This window comes from Chroicocephalus ridibundus, chromosome 1 (assembly GCF_963924245.1).
Source record: "Chroicocephalus ridibundus chromosome 1, bChrRid1.1, whole genome shotgun sequence".
Lineage (NCBI taxonomy): Eukaryota > Metazoa > Chordata > Aves > Charadriiformes > Laridae > Chroicocephalus > Chroicocephalus ridibundus.
In genome coordinates this window covers 33,243,739-33,266,116 of record NC_086284.1, presented here as the reverse complement: position 1 = coordinate 33,266,116, position 22,378 = coordinate 33,243,739, and the positions used below count along the sequence as shown (strand labels likewise).

The 22,378-nt window shown below is 42.6% G+C and overlaps 1 protein-coding gene across 4 annotated transcripts in view; it reads right to left on the bottom strand.

Moving 5' to 3' along the window:
* Positions 1–22,271, bottom strand: part of CAB39L (calcium binding protein 39 like) — a 69,501-nt gene extending 47,230 nt beyond the window's left edge. Inside the window, exons 1-3 of one of the 4 annotated variants that reach the window (XM_063334149.1) lie at positions 22,251–22,271; positions 19,828–19,954; positions 665–884 (exon numbers count right to left, since the gene is read on the bottom strand). The gene's annotated coding sequence lies outside the window, so the exon portion shown is untranslated. Of the gene's footprint in view, positions 1–664; positions 885–1,097; positions 1,265–19,827; positions 19,996–22,250 lie in introns of those variants that run through there. The other 3 variants (XM_063334132.1, XM_063334140.1, XM_063334156.1) reach the window with 3 other exon arrangements.
* Positions 22,272–22,378: the final 107 nt, after the last annotated feature.

The following is a 22,378-nucleotide window of genomic DNA, read 5'->3' as shown; positions in this document are numbered from 1 at the left end:
CTACTAATATTAACCCAAGAAAGACTCTTTGCTCAGAAATAAAACTCCCCTTTGGCTCAATGGAAGTTGTGCCTGATAACAACTTCAGGAATAGCCCATTGCACAGAATTAGCATTCCAAGTTGACAGAGACCAATTGATTACAAATAACGAGATGGTTAATTTCCATGCACCGTTTCTGGTGACGGTTCACACGCGCGCGCTCATCTTCCCTTCGTCTCTAACCATTTCCCGCTGTCTTATGCAAGTGGCCACGCTCTCATTCCTCTGCATCTCGAGAGCCAGCCCACAGCTGCAGGCAGTCAGTGGAGAGCAGCAAGTGAAATGATATATTGCAGATATTTTATTTTTGGAAACGGCACTGTAAATAAAGCCATTTCCAGAGATATTCCATGGACACCGAGCGCTGGGTCATGGAGCCAGCGCCTTATGTAACAGGAGGAGCATTGTTTAGGGTCGCCTGCTTTAAAAAGCCACTCCTAGTAACACAGTTTACAAAGCTATAAAAAGCTACCAGCGTTAACTATTGAGAACAGGCAGACAAGCGGCTTGTTACAAAAAAGGCTGGTGCTCGCTGGAAAAAAAAAAAAAAAAAAAAAAAAAAGTTGTGTTAAATCACTTAACTTCCCGTCACTCGGAAGGACATCATCTCAGCTGACACTTACTGCGTGGAGAAAGGTGGGGGGTCCTAGGCAGCTCCGCGCAGCCCCATGGCCAGGGGCTGAAGACCTGGCTCTGCCGCCTCCCCGCTGCTGCTGTCAGTGGTCTTCCATTTAATTCCGCCTTATTCCCCCTTCTCCCTGGCTGATCACCGACACGTGGCAGAGACAAGGGATCCCACGGACTCGGCCTCCCGCTCTTCTTCTGCCGGGCGACCGTCAGCCTCTGGGAAAGCGTTAGCAGAAAGGATGGCTGGAACACGCACAGGCGCTCACAAGCAGCTGTAAATTTCCACTCCCCGGTCTCCCGGCCTCGCTCCGGAGCTCCTCGCTATTCCCCGCTCCCGCCAGCTCCGTGGCTGGGTGTGCAGTTTTTCCCCACTGCCCTCCCCGCTTCCCACTCCCTCGCTCCTCGTCTGGCTGGCAGGCTCACACCCACCCCGCACACACCCCCCCTAAACTCCACGTCAGAGGAATGCCTGGAAAAGCAAAGGAAAGAAGAAGCGATCGCTCCGCCGAGAGTTTTCTCCAGGGTTAAGGGAGGAGATGCGACGATTTCGCATCACTTCTGTAAGTTTCCATTCCCCACCGAAGTCTGTGGGTGTAGGGGAGGCACCGCTGCCGGGTCCTCACACCATCACGTGGCGGAGACTGCTGGAATTAAATTATTCACCTTGCCGTCCTGCTGGGAATGCAAATAAGGGAGCCCAACAGCCGGCTGCTGTTACAAGATAATAATAAAATCAACATGCTCACGCACCACATCTTTCAGCACAGTCCTGCCCAGAGAAGCCAAAGTTAAGCTCCTTCCTGCCTGACTATAAATTATAACATAAAGATAATACTTTTTTCACAATAATACTGGGGGGTTGGAAAAAAACACTGCAGTATAGCCTAAGCAAAATTTAAATCCCACTGAAGAAACGCATTAGCCTAAAGTATTTTTTCAAAGGCTAATGTGAAGGGGGGGGGGAATAAAATCATGCAATTAAAATATTCTGAAACAAGTGCTACCAGCTATTATCAAGCACACAAATACAGCAAAATTCAATTAAAACAATTTTTTAATGCTTCACTCTTCTCTCTTGGCAGCTATTGCTCAGCAAGCACCACATATTCCCAAAGGGAACTGTGAATGCCTTCCCCCCTGCTCCCCCCAGCTGTCTAACAGGCGTTGAAAGCAAGGAAAGGAGGATGCTTTACCATCCACCGTGGGCACTGCAGGATGGGGATTTAAATCCCATCCTCACACGGATCTCAGCCAAGCCCCAGCAGGGATGAGAGCCCAGCACGTAACTATGCTGAGCTCACCAGGTCGGGGCAAGATTTCACCTCCCATTCCCTCTTCCTTGGGGCAAAGCCCAGCCAAAGTCCCATATTATTAAACATAATTCTGTATACTACATTTGCTTGGGGAGCTAATCTCAGCCCTTGCCGCATACCAGCGCTACAGTCACATCAGATCTTAATTTACGGCTCACCTGCAGTAGCTGTGCACAGCTCTACATTGGAGGCAACTAAAAAAGCACAAGAAATCTCATTTCTGAGGAATACAGATGAAACAGACACCTTTTAAAGGGCTAACATCCTTTGCTAGCGATCCCAGTTCCTAACCGAGGTAAGCAGGAATATCTCAGATCCTCAGTGGGAAAAGCCATGGATCTGGCCAACTTCAGTCACTCCCTGTCCCTCCCAGACTCAGGGAGCCAGCAGCAGTCCCTGCTCCCTTAACCTCCCCGCATTTCCTCCTGCCTTTGCACAGGAGGTGCCGAGCCCACCTCAGATCAGCAGATTTGTGCTCTCAACTTACCTGCAAAGCGTGCCACCGTCTGTGCTTACACTGTACCTAGCAGACCATCAGGATACCTCAGCCCCATGTTTTCAGGCTGCCCTGAACAGTGCTGGGAACAGGCACTGGTGCTGCTCCCGCTGCACCCAAAAGCGCTGCAACAAGTGACACCAAGTGGCAATCTCTGCTCCAAACCTGTAGTGAGATATTGTTCCAGCACAGAATTAAAGGCTTCACATGAGACACCTGGGCCAGGTTTCCTCTCCAGGCCACCTCCAGAGAGAGCTCCAGAGAGCTCTCTCTCTCCTCTCTCTCTCTCCAGAGAGAGCGAGGGACGCTGTGGACACCAAGCTTGGAGTGGAACGAGCAACCCTCCAAAGTGGCATCTTTCTCCACGAAGCTTAGCAGGCATGGGGACAACCAGCACAGGCTGACGTTTCACAACATGAAGGACTTGGTGGGGGGGAAACCAGCATTGGGCACTGATTCGTGGGTGGGCAGGCAAGGGAAGGGGCAATCTGCCCTGCAGCACCTTCCACCCACTCCAGGGTTGGCCCTTTCTTTTTTATTGGATACCGTGGCCGTCAGGTAAACGCCATAGTGAAAGTGAAACGATAAAAACTCTGCTCTTGGGCTGCTACTGAAGGTACCAGCTTTTCCTAAGGCAACACAAAAATCTAGGCATGTTAAGTCATTAATCTTCACTGTGTGTTTTTAAGAGACTAACTCCTTTTTTTCCTCTCCTGAGGGAAATCACATCCTTTCCGTAGTGCATCCACTACTACTTCAACAGGTAAAAAGACATCCCTCTGTCACCCCACAGATTTAAACATTGGCACGTGCTACCCTGCAGTTGAATAATCACAGAAATGATTGAATGATTACAAAAAAGCTGTTTTAGTTGCACATTAAGAGGCCCCACAGGATAATCTGTGTGTCACCGGGTTCCCTGAAGTATTCACCACACATTCTGAGTAAGCAACCCTTTGGAAGCATAAGAACTTTTATCTAAAAAATTACTGCCCTCTGTTTCAGAATAAATATGCCTGCTTTCCTGGTTCTGAGGAGTAAATGTAATATGCACGCACTTTACAGTTCAATTCTGCAATCTTCTACCTTAGGAAATACTTCTGGACTTTTAATAGGGGATTGAGTGCACCCTCAGTAAGTTCGCAGACGACACCAAACTAGGAGGGACTGTTGATCTGCTTGAGGGTAAGAAGGCTCTACAGAGGGACCTGGACAGGCTGGATCGATGGGCCAAGGCCAACTGTGTGAGGTTTAATAAAGCCAAGTGCCGGGTCCTGCATTTTGGTCACAACAACCCCAAGCAACGCTACAGGCTTGGGGAAGAGTGGCTGGAAAGCTGCCCGGCAGAAAAGGACCTGGGGGTGCTGGTGGCCGGCCAGCTTAACATGAGCCAGCAGCGTGCCCAGGTGGCCAAGAAGGCCAACAGCATTCTGGCTTGTATCAGGAATAGCGTGGCCAGCAGGAGCAGGGAAGTGATGGTGCCTCTGTACTCGGCACTGGTGAGGCCTCACCTCGAGTCCTCTGTTCAGTTCTGGGCCCCTCTGTACAAGAGGGACATTGAGGTGCTGGCGCGTGTCCAGAGGAGAGCTACCAGGCTGGTGAGGGGTCTGGAGACCAGGTCATATGAGGAGAGGCTGAGGGAGCTGGGCATGTTTAGCTTGGAGAAGAGGAGGCTGAGGGGAGACCTCATTGCCCTCTACAACTACCTGAAAGGAGGTTGGAGAGAGGTGGGTGTTGGCCTCTTCTCCCAAGTGAATAATGACAGGACCAGAGGAAATGGTCTGAAGTTGCGGCAGGGGAGGTTTAGATTAGATATTAGGAAGAATTACTTTACTGAAAGAGTGGTCAGGCACTGGAACAGCCTGCCCAGGGCGGTGGTTGAGTCACCATCCCTAGAGGTGTTTAAGAAACGTCTAGATGTGGCACTTCAGGGCATGCTCTAGAGGCAGAGATTGTAGATTGTTTGGTTGGACTCGATGATCTCAAAGGTCCTTTCCAACCATGAAGATTCTATGATTCTAGGAGCCCTCTATGCACTGGGCGAGCAAGAAACATGCCTGTCCCCATCCCTGCATTGCAGCAGGAAAAACGGTGCAAAGCAGAGTAGCTAAAGGGGCAGGGAAAAAAAAAAAATCTCAGCTTTTCCAATACTCTGTTTCATCTTCAGTGCAGTTAATTCTCAGATGACAGGAAAAGGCTTTGAACTGTCCAACAGGAATTAAACCGTAATTACTTAGTGCTCTTACCTGTTTGGTTTTTTTTGTTGCCAAGAGGTTATTAAATATTTCAAAGGAAATGTTTTCTTCAATTCATAATTTGTCACCATTTCAAACGTGGAATGACGTAATTATGAACAGCCAACAATTCTTTATAGTCTCAAAGTACACTGAAAAAAAAAATCTCTGTGGACTGCTAAAGGACTCCAGGCTCCACATATTTAAATTCCATTATATTTATTTCCTTTAAAGTGAGCACAGTCCTCAGGCTAAAGCATGGTTAGAGTACTTTTGAGAAATGTTTGTCCTTGTTTTCGTAACTTAAAATCATGCCATCTAATAAAGACCAGAGGAAGAAAACCCCAGTCCATTATTCCTGCTCTTTCCATTTGTTTTCTAAAGTGGAAGAGAGAAATTAGGGAGCTTGAACAATGAGTTCAAGCAATTTAGCAATAAATGACAGAGACGGATGATAAACATACAGTACATATATATTAATTCTTCTCATTTAATCATCCACTTCCAGTCTGTCTACATCCTCCGAGATGACTTCCAGCATTCCAAAGCCCTAAGCAGTCTCAGATAGTAACAACAAAAAATTTCCTTCTTTTCCCCCAAAACTGCTCAATGCCAAGGCCCCAGGCCATCAAAATTCAATTCTCTACAGCGACAGGTTTAGTTGTGTAATACTGGATTATCAAGAAGAGAAACTTTAGGGTTCTAAAAAGATTCCCCCGCCCTCCAAAACCTGAAAACTAAAGAAAAACCCCCTAACAAGGGATTTTGTCCTACCCTTACAGATCCCAAGATATCAACATTATGGCAATTTATCAGGGTGGAGGGAACTAAAAACAAGTTACTTACATTATCTACATCATAAAGCTGTTACACTTTAACTCAAGGCATTTCGCTTTACGATAAAGCAATATAAAAAGTGTGCCCAACAACACTTCTAAAACCTCATAAAATAAGAGGAGAGACTTTACAGTAACTTCGCGCTTGCATGTTCTTCTACAAGTTCGCAGATACTCATTTTCCACATATCCCCTGCAAAAGCAGTGTGGCCACTCCAAATTAATGCCATTAAAACTCTTCTTCATCTAATTGATCCCCAATACAGACATACACCAACACCCCCACTTTCATTCTTTCTCCTTCAGACAATCTCGGAGGCAGACAAGCTCAGACCTGAGACCATATACCAATCCCCCCAAAACAGCCACCAGCACCAAAATGCAAATTAACATTTGGCTGCTCATCCCACTACAAAACAAGACAAAAAAAAGGGATACAGGCTACAGGGGTACAGAGTGGCAGGTGGCTTTCCCTACGGTCATTAAAAAAAAAGCCACAAAGCTTCTGGCCTCTCTCACGACTGGGAAACTGAAATTTCTTTCGTGAAGCGTGGGGGAACAGAAAGAAGCCAGAGGCAGCAGCAGATCTGTAGCTGCATTTGAGCTGAAGTAAGCAGGGGGATTTAAATGAATGCTTTGTATAAGCTATGCCTGAAAATGCAAACACGTCTTCTATGATTTCCCCCTCTTCTTCCTCCTGGCTCCCTCTAGTGCTTTTAAGCACATACTGCCTTTTCCTTCCTGTTTTATTTAATACAAATATAAACAGTTGGTAAGATTTTTTTTTTTAAAGAGCTGCACCAACTCTTATAAACTGCTTGTGAGTGTTTTCTGAACATATTATTCACATGTACATCACTCCAGCAATCACACACTGACACTGGCCTTTCTACCAGAAACCTTTATGCATTAAATACTTTACATACGGGCCAGCATATTTAAAATTTTACTCATTTTAAAGGCATCCATCAGCTTAGAGAAATTCAGATGAAATGAATCTGTTTCCCCGTACGTTCCCACACCAAACAGGAATTACATCTAAACAGGAGGTTACTAAAGCCCAACAGCTGAAAAACAAAACAGATTAAAATTTTATGTGTGTTTTAAAGGGTCACTTATAAAATGTTAATCACGTCCCTTATCTACTGTGTCTCAAAATAAAACACAATTAAGAACCATACCTGCCCTCCCACTTTTATGAGTGGAGGAACAGTGAACTCATGACAATATCGGGCTTTTTACCTGCGGACATATGCAAACAGAAAGTAGTCCCCAAAACCATTAACTCCCTAAAGAGCTAAGCAGGTGGTTTTAATACAATTAAAGCCTTCACCTCTCCAAACTGCTTCTACGCCAGCTCTGTACAGTCAATGGCTTCAGTGGCCATGTTTGTTTGTTTACAATCTGTTCACAGAATTAAAAATGGGAAAAGGAAAGCTCATTTCAGAAGAAACAAGAAAAAGAGCTTTGCCAAAGATCTAAAATTTAGCTTCTCATCATACGTGTACCATGAGAGGCTCAATCTTACAGTTTGTATCGCAGCATACTGTAAAAAAAAAGTTATTTACAGTAGCAACAAATAGTTATACATGGCCAAATAAGCCCTCGCTGTCTAGTATGCTGGAAGATGGTCCTTGCATCACTGCTGGCATTTTTCTTCACTAGATTGCAAAATTCTTTAGTGTGTATATGAGCATTTATGTGCCATCTCCCATTTCTCAAACATTCAAACAATATTAATACTGTTTAGTCGTCTTGCAAATACTGAAATTTGGTTGCTGGTTTCCACATGACTTTAGCGAGCAATTTTCTTAATGTTAGGCATGAGTTAGTCAGACAGCATGCTCACGTGTGCAAAAAACACATCTCTGTTTCCTGCAACTTCCCTGGTGGCGAAAGTCAATGGAGCATCCCTAACTAGAGCTCTACACTTCCTAATAGTGCCCGAAGCTGAAAGGTGTATTACTGCATATTCATCTCACTAACGGTGACATGCAATGAAAATACCACGCAGATCAATTGACTTTTGATGATAGTAATTCCTGTATACATAATGCGTGGCTCCGTTTCTGACAAGGTGGAAGGCAGTTTGGGATTAAGACTTTTCCTCTATTGACCCCTCCTATAGAAGTCTAAGGCATTTTTCATCAGATGGTCTCAAGACGACTTGCAAACAAACAAAATAAGGCTTTATTTGAAACACAAGTTAAAGGCTCCTGTGAGGCACTGAATATAACACCCACTTTAGCATGAGGAAACTGAGGTGGCACTAAGCAAACACTCAAAGATGTACACTCTAAAATGTACTGTTAAAGAACGTCAATAGATAGGAACCATCGTTCTAGATCAGACAAAGATCCATCAAATCCCACCTCCAAGAGCAGCTGACACCAAGTGCAAAGTAGAAAAAGAAATATATACCAAAAGAATGATGACTCTACTCTTCTGCTTCTGGCAATTAGCCCCTTAGAGGTTTGCTGAAGTGTCACTCCAAAATCACCATGCTAAATAGCTACAAATGGCTCCATGCCTGTTCACTTTAAAGACCCTAAAAGAGCAAGTATTCCTCTTCTTGGGGGAGTCTGAAATCATATCTGCAATAGTTAGATACAACAGATTGCTCCAGATTGCTTCTGACTCTCAAGACGGAGCAGCCAAGAGAGCTCAGAGACTGATATTTTCTCTAGATGAGAGATCGAACAAGAAATCAGCACCATCAATGATTTACTGAACTGCAGTTAGTAACATCTTCGGGGCAGTAAAGGCCAGGACTTACCTGCAGAACACTGTATTTTTCAAGTGCTTGCCCCAGACAAGAGAACAACTACTACCAGAAAGTCCCACACAGAGGCAGTGTGTTGTACCGATGACGAAATGAGTTCAGACCAAAGAAACCAAGAGTCAGTTCCTATTATTTGTGTCACACATTTCTATGTGATCTTGGAAAAGCCACTTAGTCTCCCCATGGGAAAATGAATGCATTCAAGACCATAAGATGCTTTGACACTATAGTGTTGGAACCCAAACAAACATACCAGGCAGTTCCCAGCTTGCTGCATCCTTTTGTTGTAGCCTGGGATAACAATCTTGCACATCTCCAGAAATCATACCCCAAGACAGAACAAATTTCTGAGTCTCTTCTCATGCAAGTTAAGAATCCTACTAAAGCAGAACTGTTGAACCAAAACCAGAATACTACTAGGCTAAAAGAGTCTAAACTGCTGCTTTCAGATGAAGAATTATTTTTTTTTCCAGTGTCAAATAATGAAATCTAAGCATTATTATAATTCATGAAAAACATCTGTTATTTTTAAGCAAGTGTTGCTCTAAACTGACTTGCCCGAAGTCACACAAGAAAATCTCCATCAGTCAACACTGTTGCCCTGGAGAAGAGAATGCAGTTCTTTTTCCTGTTTTATTCTTTACCAGTTTTTGTCTGGTACTATGTTAGTTTAAAATATTTGATCAGGATAGGGAACCTTGAGAATTCATCAATCTCAAATTGCACAGGGAGACATTGTCTTCACAAGTACCCCAAAGTCATTCCTCCTGACAAACAATTAAGTATATTCATCACTTGTCAGATTGCAAATACATTTGCCTTCATGTGACAGATACACGGTCCGTCATGCAACACTGGATGCTTGCGCTTTCTGTCCCACAATAAGGATTGTAACATCACAGAATGGTTCGGGTTGGAAGGGACCTTAAAGATCATCTAGTTCCAAGCCCCTGCCATGGGCAGGGACACCTCCCACTAGACCAGGCTGCTCAAAGCCCCATCCAGCCTGGCCTTGAACACTTCCAGGGATGGGGCATTGACAGCTTCCCTGGGCAACCTGTTCCAGTGCCTCACTACCCTTACAGTAAACAATTTTTTCCTGATATCCAATCTAAATCTACCCTCTCTCAACTTGAAGCTGTTACCCCATGTCCTATCATAACACTCCCTGATAAAGAGTCCCTCCCCAACTTTCTTATAGGCCCCCTTTAGGTACTGGAAGGCTGCTATAAGGTCTCCTTGAAGCCTTCTCTTCTCCAGGCTGAACAACCCCAACTCTCTCAGCCTGTCCTCATAGGAGAGGTGCTCCAGCCCTCTGATCATCTTTGCGGCCCTCCGCTGGACCCGCTCCAACAGGTCCATGTCCTTCTTGTGCTGAGGACTCCAGAGCTGGACACAGTACTCCAGGTGGGGTCTCACCAGAGCAGAGTAGAGGGGCAGAACGACCTCCCTGGATCTGCTGGCCACGCTTCTTCTAATGCAGCCCAGGATGCGGTTGGCTCTCTGGGCTGCAAGCGTGCATTGCCGGCTCATGTTGAGCTTCTCGTCCACCAGCACCCCCAAGTCCTTCTCCTCACGGCTGCTCTCAAGCCATGACTATAACATGACTATAATGGGATGATCCTACCTGTTAGGTGATGAATGGTCCCCATTTTCACAAATCCTCTGTTGCAGATTTTAGTCACATATTCTTCTGGTCCCAGGACAGAGCCTCCAGTGCCTCCCTAAAGAGCTATGTAGTCCGTTCTCACCAAAAGTTGACGATGTTGAGCCAATTAACCTATACAGTATTCTATGAAGTTCAATACTGTTACGCCCCATTGGGGCAAACCAAACCATGCACATTCCCACTCTACCAAAAATTCATCCACTGTTCTCCCCATCTGTGTCGCCCAACAACTGACATTACAAATTAAATGTTATGTCAGACACACACAACCACTAAGTGTCCAACTAAGGGCTGAGTTCCTTCAGTTTTAATTAGTAAACCAGGGTCACTCCTGGAATTCCTTAAATGGCAGCAGGCACACTGCAGGCTGGCATTTTTTAGCGTGGGAAGCCTGCCCTGAACAAGGACCAACATGCAGCAGTGTGCTCGTCTTCAGGACGATTTCTGTTTTGGAGGGAGCACAGCTGAGGCACCTGGGTGTGCTTTGATTCAACTCTCCTCCTTGGCAGCCTCAACAGTGAGGATCCCTGACAGGCTCTGGATATCTGGAAGAAAATGACTCGCCACATGACATAAATGGCAAGCTCTAGATATATAGGTTGTATCAGGTCAAATGTACTCCTGGAAATGTTCTTGGCAAACATCGCTCCTCTACACATTTCTCAATGAAATCTGACAGCTCCTTTATTACACAGCATACAGATCTGTACTTACAAACATTGTCACGCCCTCTGGAAATAGTTTAAGAAATGACAGTTTTCTCCTGCTAATGTTTACATATCTGCTCTCTTCCTACAAAAGCAATGGATAGTTTTTCTCCTCTGTGTGTGTTTCTGCAGTGTGCATTCACAAAACAACTTTATCTGCCATCAAAATCTACACTTCTGAAGGGTAAAAGACTGCTACTGTCCAATAAAAAAAAAATCGTGGTTAGCACTGAAAGTGTATAAGGTGTACCCCCTCACAAATAAAAAAGGAGTCTCAAGCTGTATCAGCCCAGAGACGAGAAGTTATTCAGTATCTTTGCAAAAAAATAATGCTTGTGTCATAGTCAGAAGCTATCGGAGTCTGAACACTGGCAGAACACATTTTCTAATATCAAATATGCATTCAAGACCTTAATTCTCTTTCTTGTATGACATTCCTCAATGTCATGTCCAAGCGTAGCATCACAAGGAGACAACATTTCATATCTACTAAATTGAGCAGAGATTCCCAAACCCAAGAAGTCAGAGTTGTAGGCCTGACAGAGGAACTGAGAGAAACAAGTCACAGAAACATTTCTTTCACAACAGCAGTGCTCATAAGGACATAAAATTATGTCTGGTATTATTGACAATTTTGGAGTTTCCACCCAAGCACCAGGGAAAAGAAATGGCTTGTTTTCTGAGAGCAGGCAGAATCCTGTGAGAAGGTCACCTAATAAGAATCATACTAGTTTAACTTTCCATGACCACAGCAAGACAGTCCCTACTAGCTGTCATCACGGAATGACATTACTTTCACAAGTACAAGACCTTCCACTGAAAGATTTCGGCACACAAAGACCTGTATCCAAAGAGAAAGATCTGTATCCAAACAGCTGCATATTAGCCAAGTAACTAAAGACGTAAACCAAAGCTATTTAATACCTTGTCATTTAACCCAACAACCACGCTACCTGTTTTTACATTTTTCTATTTAAAAAGAATATAGATGACATGATTAAGAAGTTTAAAAATAACACATAATGAGGACCTGTGATAATTTACACAGAACTGAAATTGCAGAGAGCTCCACTGCTTCCTATAGAATTAAGACCTTTTTTGGAAAAAAAAGTTTGAAACAGATTTTTTCCTCTTCTCAAAACAAAAAATTAATATTGCTGCTACCAACAAAAGAATTTAAAAATTGCAAAGATCTACTGCAGTTCTCACAAAGCATGAATTATTGTCTGACGTAGCTCAACAGCTTCTTGAAAAGCAGGTTTTTAAGAGATCTTGGATCTTGACATTAATTTCAAGTGTTGGAGAATCTATGAAGTCCATCAACAAACTAGTGCAACAGTTAACTAGTTATTGCTTAAAATATTTTTTCACTTTATACAAGTTCATATTCTTTTTTACCTACTGCTTCTTGCTGCTGTGACTCCTGTATTTGCAAATGCGTGCTCTTTGAAGGCTCTCCATTTTGCTTATGGATAGGCACATGATCAAATAACTTCCGTAAACTCAGAATCCACTTCTTCATCGCGATCTACATTAAGTGTATAGATACGTTTTTCCAACACCTACAACCAGTACTGTCTTCGATTTAAGAACATGTCTTGAAGGGAATCCATCAAACCTGATCATATTCCAGAAGTGAGATCAATAACATTGGAAAGGAAATCTCCCATTCTGTGTCCAGCATGCTCAACTACTATCAGCTCTTGGCTGCTGCTTATCTACAGGGAGTGTCTTGTCCACTGACTGTTGACCGTGAGCCTCAATACCTTGCAGTGCTGTTTTTTAGAATAGTGTTCCTCATCCTTAGGGTGCATCCAGCCTTCTTTCATTGTGATTAACTTCCCAAAGGTTTGTGTCCATCTTTCAAAAGAGTCGGCTAATGTGCTCTTTAATTCAATCAAATACCATGACACCATTTGTCATTTTTCTACTCTACATGGCCTACATAAAACTGTCAGGAAGGATTTTGCATTTTCTTCCAACTGTGTGTTCATTTAGGGTTGGGGTTTTTTTGCAAACAAACATGCAACAACCAAAGATCAGAAAATTTTATCTTAATTCAATGATACTTCGTTGAGTGTAACATTTTCAGAAGTCAGTTTCTTAGACAGACAAGCTCAAACACTTAATCTAACTGATAAAATAGACATTTTATAATACCTGTTTTGTATTAATCATATTGAATAGCACTTGCTACATGTCAGTCCTTAAGATTTTAGACAGTTTTACATTAGCCGTTAAAAAAAAAAGTACTCCTCCGTCTCCCTAAATTTGTAACACAAAATTTCAAAAGTCTTCTTTCGGTCTTTATTTATTGATCTAATATGATGGATTTGTTCACCATTATATGATTATTTGTAATACTCAGCTTTGTTCTCACTACAGATGTACATAACAGTTCTGTCTTTTCAGCATCGTTGTTGACAACTTTAGAGCAACCATCAGATGTATATCACTGTTCTTTTTGTTCCTGGTATTTTTAGAACTTCTCATTAGCCCTAGACCCTAAAGAAAATCTGAAGGGTTTTATTTAATCACCTTTATAAAAAATTACTTATACTTATTCCTATATATTGTCTGGTGTCCTCGAACCTCTTCTAAATCAAGATGGGACTCTTCCTTTGCTTAAATTATCTCTTAGTATTTGGCTCTGCACATTCTAGATAGCCAGATGTTCTCACACTTTCCCTGCCCCAACTTTGAGAGAGACTCGTGTAAATGATGTTAGAAATATAACAGCACGTCACATAATGCAGAACTAAAGATTTGCTTAGTCCCCCATGTTTTCTGTCCTCAAAGACAGAAATGTCACATACTTTTGCAGCCATCTTCTCCCATGACCTTATGAACTGCACTGCGGTGATACTCAGATTACAGGGTAGAGAGAGTTCAGTGAGAGGAAAAACAATGGGCAACAACTCTCTGCATGTTTTCTACACATTTAACTGCTGCACAAGAAACTAGAATAGCATGAGGATATCTTGGGAAATCCTCTGGCAACATCTTCATTTCCCTGACAAAAGAGGGTGGAACACAGATGAATTATAGGGTCACATATCTCCTTCCATTAGTGTTGTGTTTTTTTGAAGGGAAAAACCTTTTCCAAACAGCACATATCCTAAAGACTACCAAGCCAACCTGACCTCAGAGTGCACACAAACCTGCCTTCATTCAAACTACCTTTGACCAAAAGCACTTTGTCTTTTACTTTCATATTTTGACAAGGCTGTGCGCAACGCTTGCAATAGAGGAGTACAGATGTCGCAGGCAGTTACAGACCTGAACATGCATTGTAATGTAAAAGACAAGACCTATGACCTGCAGATGAGAAGGAGGAGGACCAAAGGCCAACAAAATTTCTATGTAATAAGCTCGTGTGTTTAAAAGGTTCAGCCTTACTTAACTCATTTGCTTAAAACAATTTGTCAAAAAAAAACCACCACAAAGCAAACCAAACAAAAATGATAAAAAAACCCCTCAAACCCATAGACTCTTCCCAGGGATTATGTGATATAGACAATATTTGCTGTAACACAGGACTACAACCAGCCTGCAATCCTGCCCTCGCCTATAAACTTAAATTCCGTGTCTTATTTTAACAACAAATAAATCATATATTGCAGATGCTTCTCCTGTATCCAAAAGCAACAGGTAGTCAATGACCACCATGAATTGGTAGTCTTTTGCTTATTTGCAGAAGTTAAAGACAGCTGCCTGACTGCCAATGAACTGTGTAAAGTGAAAGCATACAATTAAAAGGTACACTTGAGGAGGGAAAGTTGATACAGCCATGCCTCCCCGCTGACATATGAAAAAAAGTGTAACAAATAGCGGAATGTTACACGTTGCTCAGAACACTAGAGCTGCTGGAAGCAAACTCTCTTTCCACGTAATTTTAATCTCTCCCTATTCAGTAGTCATCAGTGCCTGCCCTTAAAAAGCCCCACACAACTCCCTTCCCGAACGTAAGAGCAAGCGAACTGCATTCTTTGCTGCAATAAATTTGTACGTATAAATTTGTACAAGTGCCTTTGTACTAGATTGACATGGGGTCTTTTACAAAGATCACCCAATCCAATAGTTGTCACTCAACTGTCCCCACATTTCAAAGTCCGGTTACGCAGCAGTACTTTCTTCCATCCTAATTATTGTCTCTTGCAAGAGGAAACATAAGGCATAAACATTACTGAGATATCAGGAGGTTTTTTTAAACTCACGCTGTAAAATAATTTCAAGATGTTGTTTCACAATTGACTGAATTGCTCTAAGATTAGATTGCTGCCAAAAAGGGAAGCTGTGCCCTGCCTGCCATCACCTCCCTTGCACCAATTCTAGGAATGGCATGACTGCAGAGGGAGACAGACCAGCCTGCCAGGCACCCTGAAAATTTAACAGCTGGAAAAAATCAAACTCCTCTTACTTTCCCTAAAAATACAGCTTCTGGAGAAGTGAGAGGAACTGTGGAAGGAACTTCCTAAGTGTAACTTTGATGTCAAAAGAATATGGTTAAAAAGTTACACAAGCGCTTTGTATAAAATTGTAACAGAACTTTGACTGAACTTCAGCTGAACTCCCAAAATTAAAACTTAATTGGGCCTTTTGCACCTGCACTAGATGTAGAAACAGTTAACTGAAACTTAAATCAAAGAAACTGAATTGTTGAAGGACTACCATATCGAGAGCTTACTGAAGGCCCACGGAGGAAGTATGCTCCCGGTCTCCGATCTAAGTGTAGGATGACAAGACGTAGTCTCTGGAATGGAGTTGAGATAAGAGTGTGTCCAAGAGGAGCCTTAGGAGATTAGAATACCAAAATGTACACCCTCTTGTAAATCATGAGCACGTTAATTAAAGGGATCTCCCAAAATGTTTAAAACATTAACTTGAATGCATATGTATGATGAGGGATGGTAAAGGAACTGTACTGACTCACCAGTCAGCTGTATCTTATCACTATGAATACTGAACTGTCAGAAATGTGTTGTGTGCTGGCTGTTGTTAAATGCCCGGCACCTGATTCTGCAGAATTGAAATAAAAACAAATATCGTGACTCAGTGTGTTGACTGGCTCTCGCACACCAGGTGAAGAACCCTCATTTAGGGACAACAACTTGTGTGAAAGTTTTGGAACTACTTTTGTCAGTCATTTCTAAAATGGATAATCCCGGCTACAATACTAAAAGAACAAAAAAAAAGAAAAAAATCCATCTAATCATGAACACTTTTTTGGAGGAGGGGGGATGCAGTTTTAAAATATTTCTACAACGTGTGGTAGCAAAAACAGGTTTTGGTTTGGTTTTTTTTCATTATTTTTTTAAAAAAGAGAGAGATTCTGTTCCTCCTTCTTCGTTCCTATACCTAGGCTGCAACCACACATCTTGATCTGCTGACGCAAGGGTTGCAGCACCTTGCTATGAATTCATTAACAAAATCAATTCATCTTAAAAATAATCCTTCACTTAAAACTTATGTTACCAAACCACAACTCACTCACCTGGTTTGTCAGAAACTTGACCGAAATCATATCTGCACACTAAACTAAGCTAACCAGCAGTATTTAGTGGACTTTTTTTTTTTTTTTTTGGCAGATACACATGAAACCTATTTGTCTAACAGCACTCAATCTTACTAAAGCTTTTTTCTTCTTCTTCTTTCTTTTTTTTTTTAATGTCAGTCTGCATGCAGTCTGAATTAGCTTTGGTATTACTTTGTAACAATAGCATACCTATCTACTTCTGTGAAAGGAGTGCCAAACTCATACATTAGAGTCACTTAAGTAACATTTCTTAGGAAAAGCGCTGCAAAGGTTTTGGCCCACACTTCTCTTCTCAAAGCTCTTCTCAAAGCTTATTCAGTGCTGCTAAAAGGATGTCTCACACATTTTCAACATCACTTCTTTGGTTCCAGTCATTCAAGAATTTTACAGAAAAATAACAACAAAGTTAAATTCAGTCTCTCCAAAAAGAAGCCCATTCATCTCCACTGTCTGAAAAAGCAGGAGAGCTTTTCAGTCTGGCACAACTGAGAACACAGAGAGATCCAGGCTGAGGACAGCTCTGCTCTGCGCTGACGACCGTCCGCAATAACTCAGATACAGTAAGTGTTCTGCCCATATCAGCACTTTGCTCATACCAAAGAAGTAGTTGCCCAAACACTTTAAACTGGGATAAATGACACTGACAATAAAATTAGAAATCAATACATCTATCTCCAGGTGCTCATTTTGCCCCTAGGCACCCTGAGAGAAGTAGAACCCAGTTCCCTGAGAGAAGTAGAAATACCAAGTAGCAGCACAGCAAATTAGATGTGGAAAGTTATTCAGATAAAATTAGCTGAGCCAAATATGTATTTTTATTTTTTTTTTAAACCCCAATCAGTTCCCTGAGCAATGACAAACGAACAGGGGAGGGCTGAGAAGCACAGGGAGAAAAAAATTCTTTCTCTCTTTGCCAGTGTCAATTTAAAATGTTCAGGGGACTGTGGATTCCCTGATCCTTCGTAATGCTCACCAACAAAACCAAATGCAATAAATATTAATAGGGCAACACTGCTTCCCATCCTTGCTCCTCCTATTCTCCACACCTTAGTGCCAGTTTCCACACCTCTACAAAGTTAGGCCAAAACAACCACTGATGCAGCACAGTGAACTGGGTCAGGAAAAACAATCAACTCAAAAAATAGGGTTTTCTTCAGCTAAATTAGTTTTCCCCACAGGAGGCTGCAACTAAGTCCAGAATGTTCTTTTTAAGAGCCCCGTTGTTGAGCCTCTACACCACGACATGTATTTACCTGTTTTCTGTTGTTGCAGTCAAATTCCTTTTAGTACACTTGAAAACTTATAGGCTTCAATTTTATTTGAAAGCGGTTATTCCATCTATAGGCAATAATGACTTCAAGTTTTTCCCATATGCCTCCTTTTGATGGCTTTTATTAGGTCCCGTCCAGTTCTATGCCAGGCACTCACTCCCTCGCCTTTGTACAGCTACTACCAAGACCATCAGCCCTACATCAGCCGGCATCACAAGGGCAGCTTCCTCCACGCTTCCATTTGAAAAATAAAAGGCAAATCAAAAAGAAATTGTGGAGCACTCCACAGAACATCTCTTAAGAGTGGGAACACCACAAATTCAACAAATCTTGAAGACTGCTTAGAAATTTTTGTCTGCTGCATCTTCATTTGATGAAAATACTTGGTTCACATACTTCAATCTGCATGAAAACCCACAAACAGAGCCCATCAAAAGGGTCAGAATACTTTACAACCACTAGCTTTACTTCAGAAAATACCAGTGAAAATTTGTTTCAGATAAATATATAGTTACGTTCACATGGAGAAATTAAGATAAAAAGGTTTTTAGACATGCATTTATTTTGGGTTCCTTTCATCATATACATCTACTGCCTGGTCTCCAGAGATCTCAGGCCCTTTCAAGTGCAACTATAATCACAGGCTTTCAGATCTTGTTAATTCATCTGAGTCACCCAAAATTAGAGGACACAGTTTTAGGTCTTGATCAGTGCCTTGCAGGGGGTGGGGGTGGGGCGGTGGGGGCTGTGGCACAGCAGAGACAACACATGCTGCTTGACCTAGTCCAGCATTATCTAACATTTAAACCAGTCCTTTCTTTCTGTGTTCATGCAGCTGTCTGGAATCTGTGTTGGCAATGAATGCTGAGACTGTAAGACAGAAATATAGCTAAAAATTAAAACGTTTCTACTACATAAACAGTCTATAAAGATGAAATCCATTACATTACCAGTCTCCAAATGTAGACCTTGAAGGATATGCCAGCTAGTGGATGGTTAAGAGTTTCAGCATGTTGGGCCAGACTCCAAAACCCTCAAGCCAGTTGGTAATTAACAGACATCTAGGTCCTCCACATGAAAGAAGTCTATTGTTGAAACAGTGACACAAATTTTTCCTTTTCTTTTCATAGCCAGTCTCTGCCTGTGTTTTAAGATTCCCTTAGGACCACAACAGTGTATGATTTTAGAAGCTCCACTTCTCAAACAGACAATTTGTTTGACTTTTAGTTGCCAGGAATGCAAATGTGCTTACATCACAGGTAGAACAAAATCATTTTACAGGCTGAGTGGCTTCTCAGAGATCCCAAATCTCCCCTTTCTTTGATTTAATAGCTGGGAAAATTAGTATCCAAATAACCTAATAATACCTAAACCCTAACATATCCACAATAGCAACAGCATTACAACACACAGCACTGGGGACCTGTAAATAGTCTGTGACAAGTCTAATTAGTAAGCAACATACCTACAGGGAATAAATATTAGTATGTATCTTCATAAATAATGATGGGTTACAGCAAAACTTCCACGATAAGCCAAAGGATGCCCCACTGAACAAGTTTTGTAAAGAAGCAATGATCTGTTTAAATCTATCTGTTCTCTGATCTGTCTGTTATCTTAATTAAGACAGCCGAGATGAGTGAAAAACAAGGGACTACTTATAAACTATACTTAAGTGTAATAAGACATTATGTTAAACTTGCATTTTGAAATAATGAGGTGTGGATGCTTATCTATGAGGGATCAAGTTAAATCACCAAGAAGGATAACAGGGAGGATGTGACAGACCAGGTAAGAGTACTCATACTTTAAGAAGATAAAGATACTTTAAGAAGAAAAGACTCAATAAAACAAAGAACCAATCCAGTCAGAAAAGGACAAAAAGGTAAATGAGAATTATAAAACATTTTCCGAATGCCCACAGCTTTCCAAGGTCCATGGCTTTGACTGCTTTGCTATTTTCTGGAATCTGACCGATGTCTCTCTACCTCACCCAAGCCTATTTGGCCATATGAGGACAGACCCAAATCCCCACCACATTCAAGATGATAAAACCTCCCTAGAGAAGAGAACTGGTTGAGATAGTTCCTTTTGTACCAGCTTCATCTCTTCCCACTCAAAGGAGCCATTTGCATTCTCCCTGTCTATGCAATCGTTCATCTAAAGTCCCTAAATATGACCAGAACTATGCAACACAAAAGCATAATTCAGCGACTCAATCAACAGCACCATTCATCAGGACAGTCAGCCCTTTCATTGCCACCCGAACAAAGGTGCTCACAAACGTGTAAGCACATGGAACGAGCTGTCCTCACCTCTGGATGCTGTTACTCAGTCCAGGTCTAGACAGCAGAGCCCCACGAAGCTGACACGGCTGCTAGAGGAGTGCTGCAGGCAGGTTACTGGGACGTCAGATCAGCATTGCTTGTGAGCTTCTGCCACCTAACAAGTTTGGGAAGAACTGAGCTTACTGGCTCACCAGCAGAATCCGCTGCGATGCTGCAGAAAGCCTATCTTACAGTTCTAGATAAAAGCAAAACCAAGCAAACTCAGATATGTTTCAAAACTGATTCAGAGTCATTAATCTTTAAGAAAGATGTATTTCCCATTCCTTTTCCTTCAAATAACAAGCAAATTATATTGGTTTTGTCTGAGGCATGCAGTCACATGCTTCCAGCTTCTTCCATCACTCCCAGTTGCTAATAAAAGCACTTTTGAGTGCTACTGACACTTTATAGGGAATAACACAGATTACACCAGTGTCACCTCTTCACTACATGTCCTCTGCATTCACTTCCTAAGATGCAGAAAACCGCCTTTCCAATCACACTGACATAAAACACTTATAGATACATGAATAATGCAAAAGTCTGATTTCAACTGGTCTTAAAACCCATTTTAGTGGATTCCTTGCATTAGCCTCCAGGGTCAGCCTCAGCACTTCCCTGCTCTCTTTTCGGGAGCCTGGCCTCACCCCAAGTGACCAGCACGCTGCGTGTTCACTATCAAGAGAAAGACCCCTCCACAGCATATGACAACATTATCATCTCAAAACTCCAATCATTTCCTAACCATATCAGGCAAGCAGATATATACAAACCTGTTACCCAAACGTAAATATGATTATTTAACAACTCATTATTTATGAGATTGCTATACCGTCTCCATATTGCTGACTAATGCTTACCACATAGTTTCAAAGCGTGCAGGCAAACACAGGAGGCCATTTAGAAGGCATTTAAGGAAATAAAAATGTATGAAGAAATCATCTTTTAAAATAAATTCTAATTAATACAATCATTATGATGATTTGGCTCCATCTTCTCTGTGTTTGATATATACCTTATATACAATTTGTAGCACCACAAGTGTTTCCTAACACTCGGTATTCACTTGCACGTGCACATGTATTAATAATTCAGTAAAATGAAACTACTTAATCTGCAATCATCAGCTCATAATGCTGTATATTCCAACAGCAAGAAAAGCTTGTACATAATTTACAACTACAGGAGAGAAATCTCTCTTTTTAAAACATAAACTACTGGTTTTATTGGGAGATTTGTCAGCACATTAGTAATGCTGAGCCACCCTGTTCCCAACAATGTTATTGTTAGTTGTTTCATTTCTCTCTGTAGAGTTAGGCAGTACTCATGGACTAATCAGTGAACTTCAAACACAGGCACGCCTATATAAACATTTAAAAGGTTTTATAAAAGTACAAAGCAGATACTGGACATCAAAATCTTCTGGAGGATCCTGGGTCTGACCAGAGCTCCAAGGCATGTAAACTCAGCATCCCCCCACAGACAAATTAAATTTTAACCTTATCCCCCTCCCCCAACTAAAGAAATACTTTTAATAGTATCCCCAAGATTGGAAATGTTTTGACAAATATTTGAGCATATTATGTTTATCTCTCCAGTTTAAAGTGGTGGTAAAAAAAGAAGTGGCAAAAAAGTGATGACAAACCACCCTCACCACCTTTTAAGCGTGGGTTAATGTTTGCCTCTCTGAAAAGTCCCTTTACATAGCCACAAAGCTAACACTTGTAAAGTAACACTGCTGAAAATTTTAAGGGCAACGTAAACTTTTTTTTTTTATTTTCACACTGTGAATCAAAGAAGTGGTAATAATTTAGCACTTCATAGGGTACAGCTGCAACCAGAAAAGGCAAATAGCAGGGGCCAGCAGTGGAGTTCAGCAACTCATTCACTTACCAAATATTCACTTTACCAAATATTTTAATTTGGTGGACGGCAATCAAAGGCCCCAATACCCCTCCAGTAACTTGCTTTTATTCTCCCAGCCATGTGCCAGCAGCCCCACTGCATTCAGCCAGCCGGCAGCACCCCTTTGGCCAAGACAACTTCCCACAGGGGCCTAGCAACTGCCAGGATCCATGCCAGCTGTGGGAAGCCCCACACACAAGAGTGGGCACAGCAGGCCGCCTCGCCTCTCCCCACACCACCCCCGCCCCACACGCTGAGAGAGCCACCACATCACCCAGCACCTCAGGCCAGGCGGGCCCCACATGGCCCAAAACAACGGCCAGAGTCACCCCCGCAGCCTAACGCTCACGCCCGCGCACCGACCGCCTGACCTAGCCCCTTCCCTCTCGCCCTCCCCGGCCGGCCGCTGCTCTGACAAGATGGCAGCGCCCCCACAGGCCCCGGCCCGCCTCGCCAGCGCCCCGCCCACACCCCGGGAGGCCCCGCCCCCAAAATGGCGGACGCACCTGCAGCCTCTCGGCTCTTCCCCCTCCTCTCCGCGGCCACATGGCCCCGCCCTTCTCCCCCTCCAGCGCCGCCCCATTGGCCCGCACCGCGCCCAATAGTAACGAAGAAAGGCCCACCTCCTACGCGC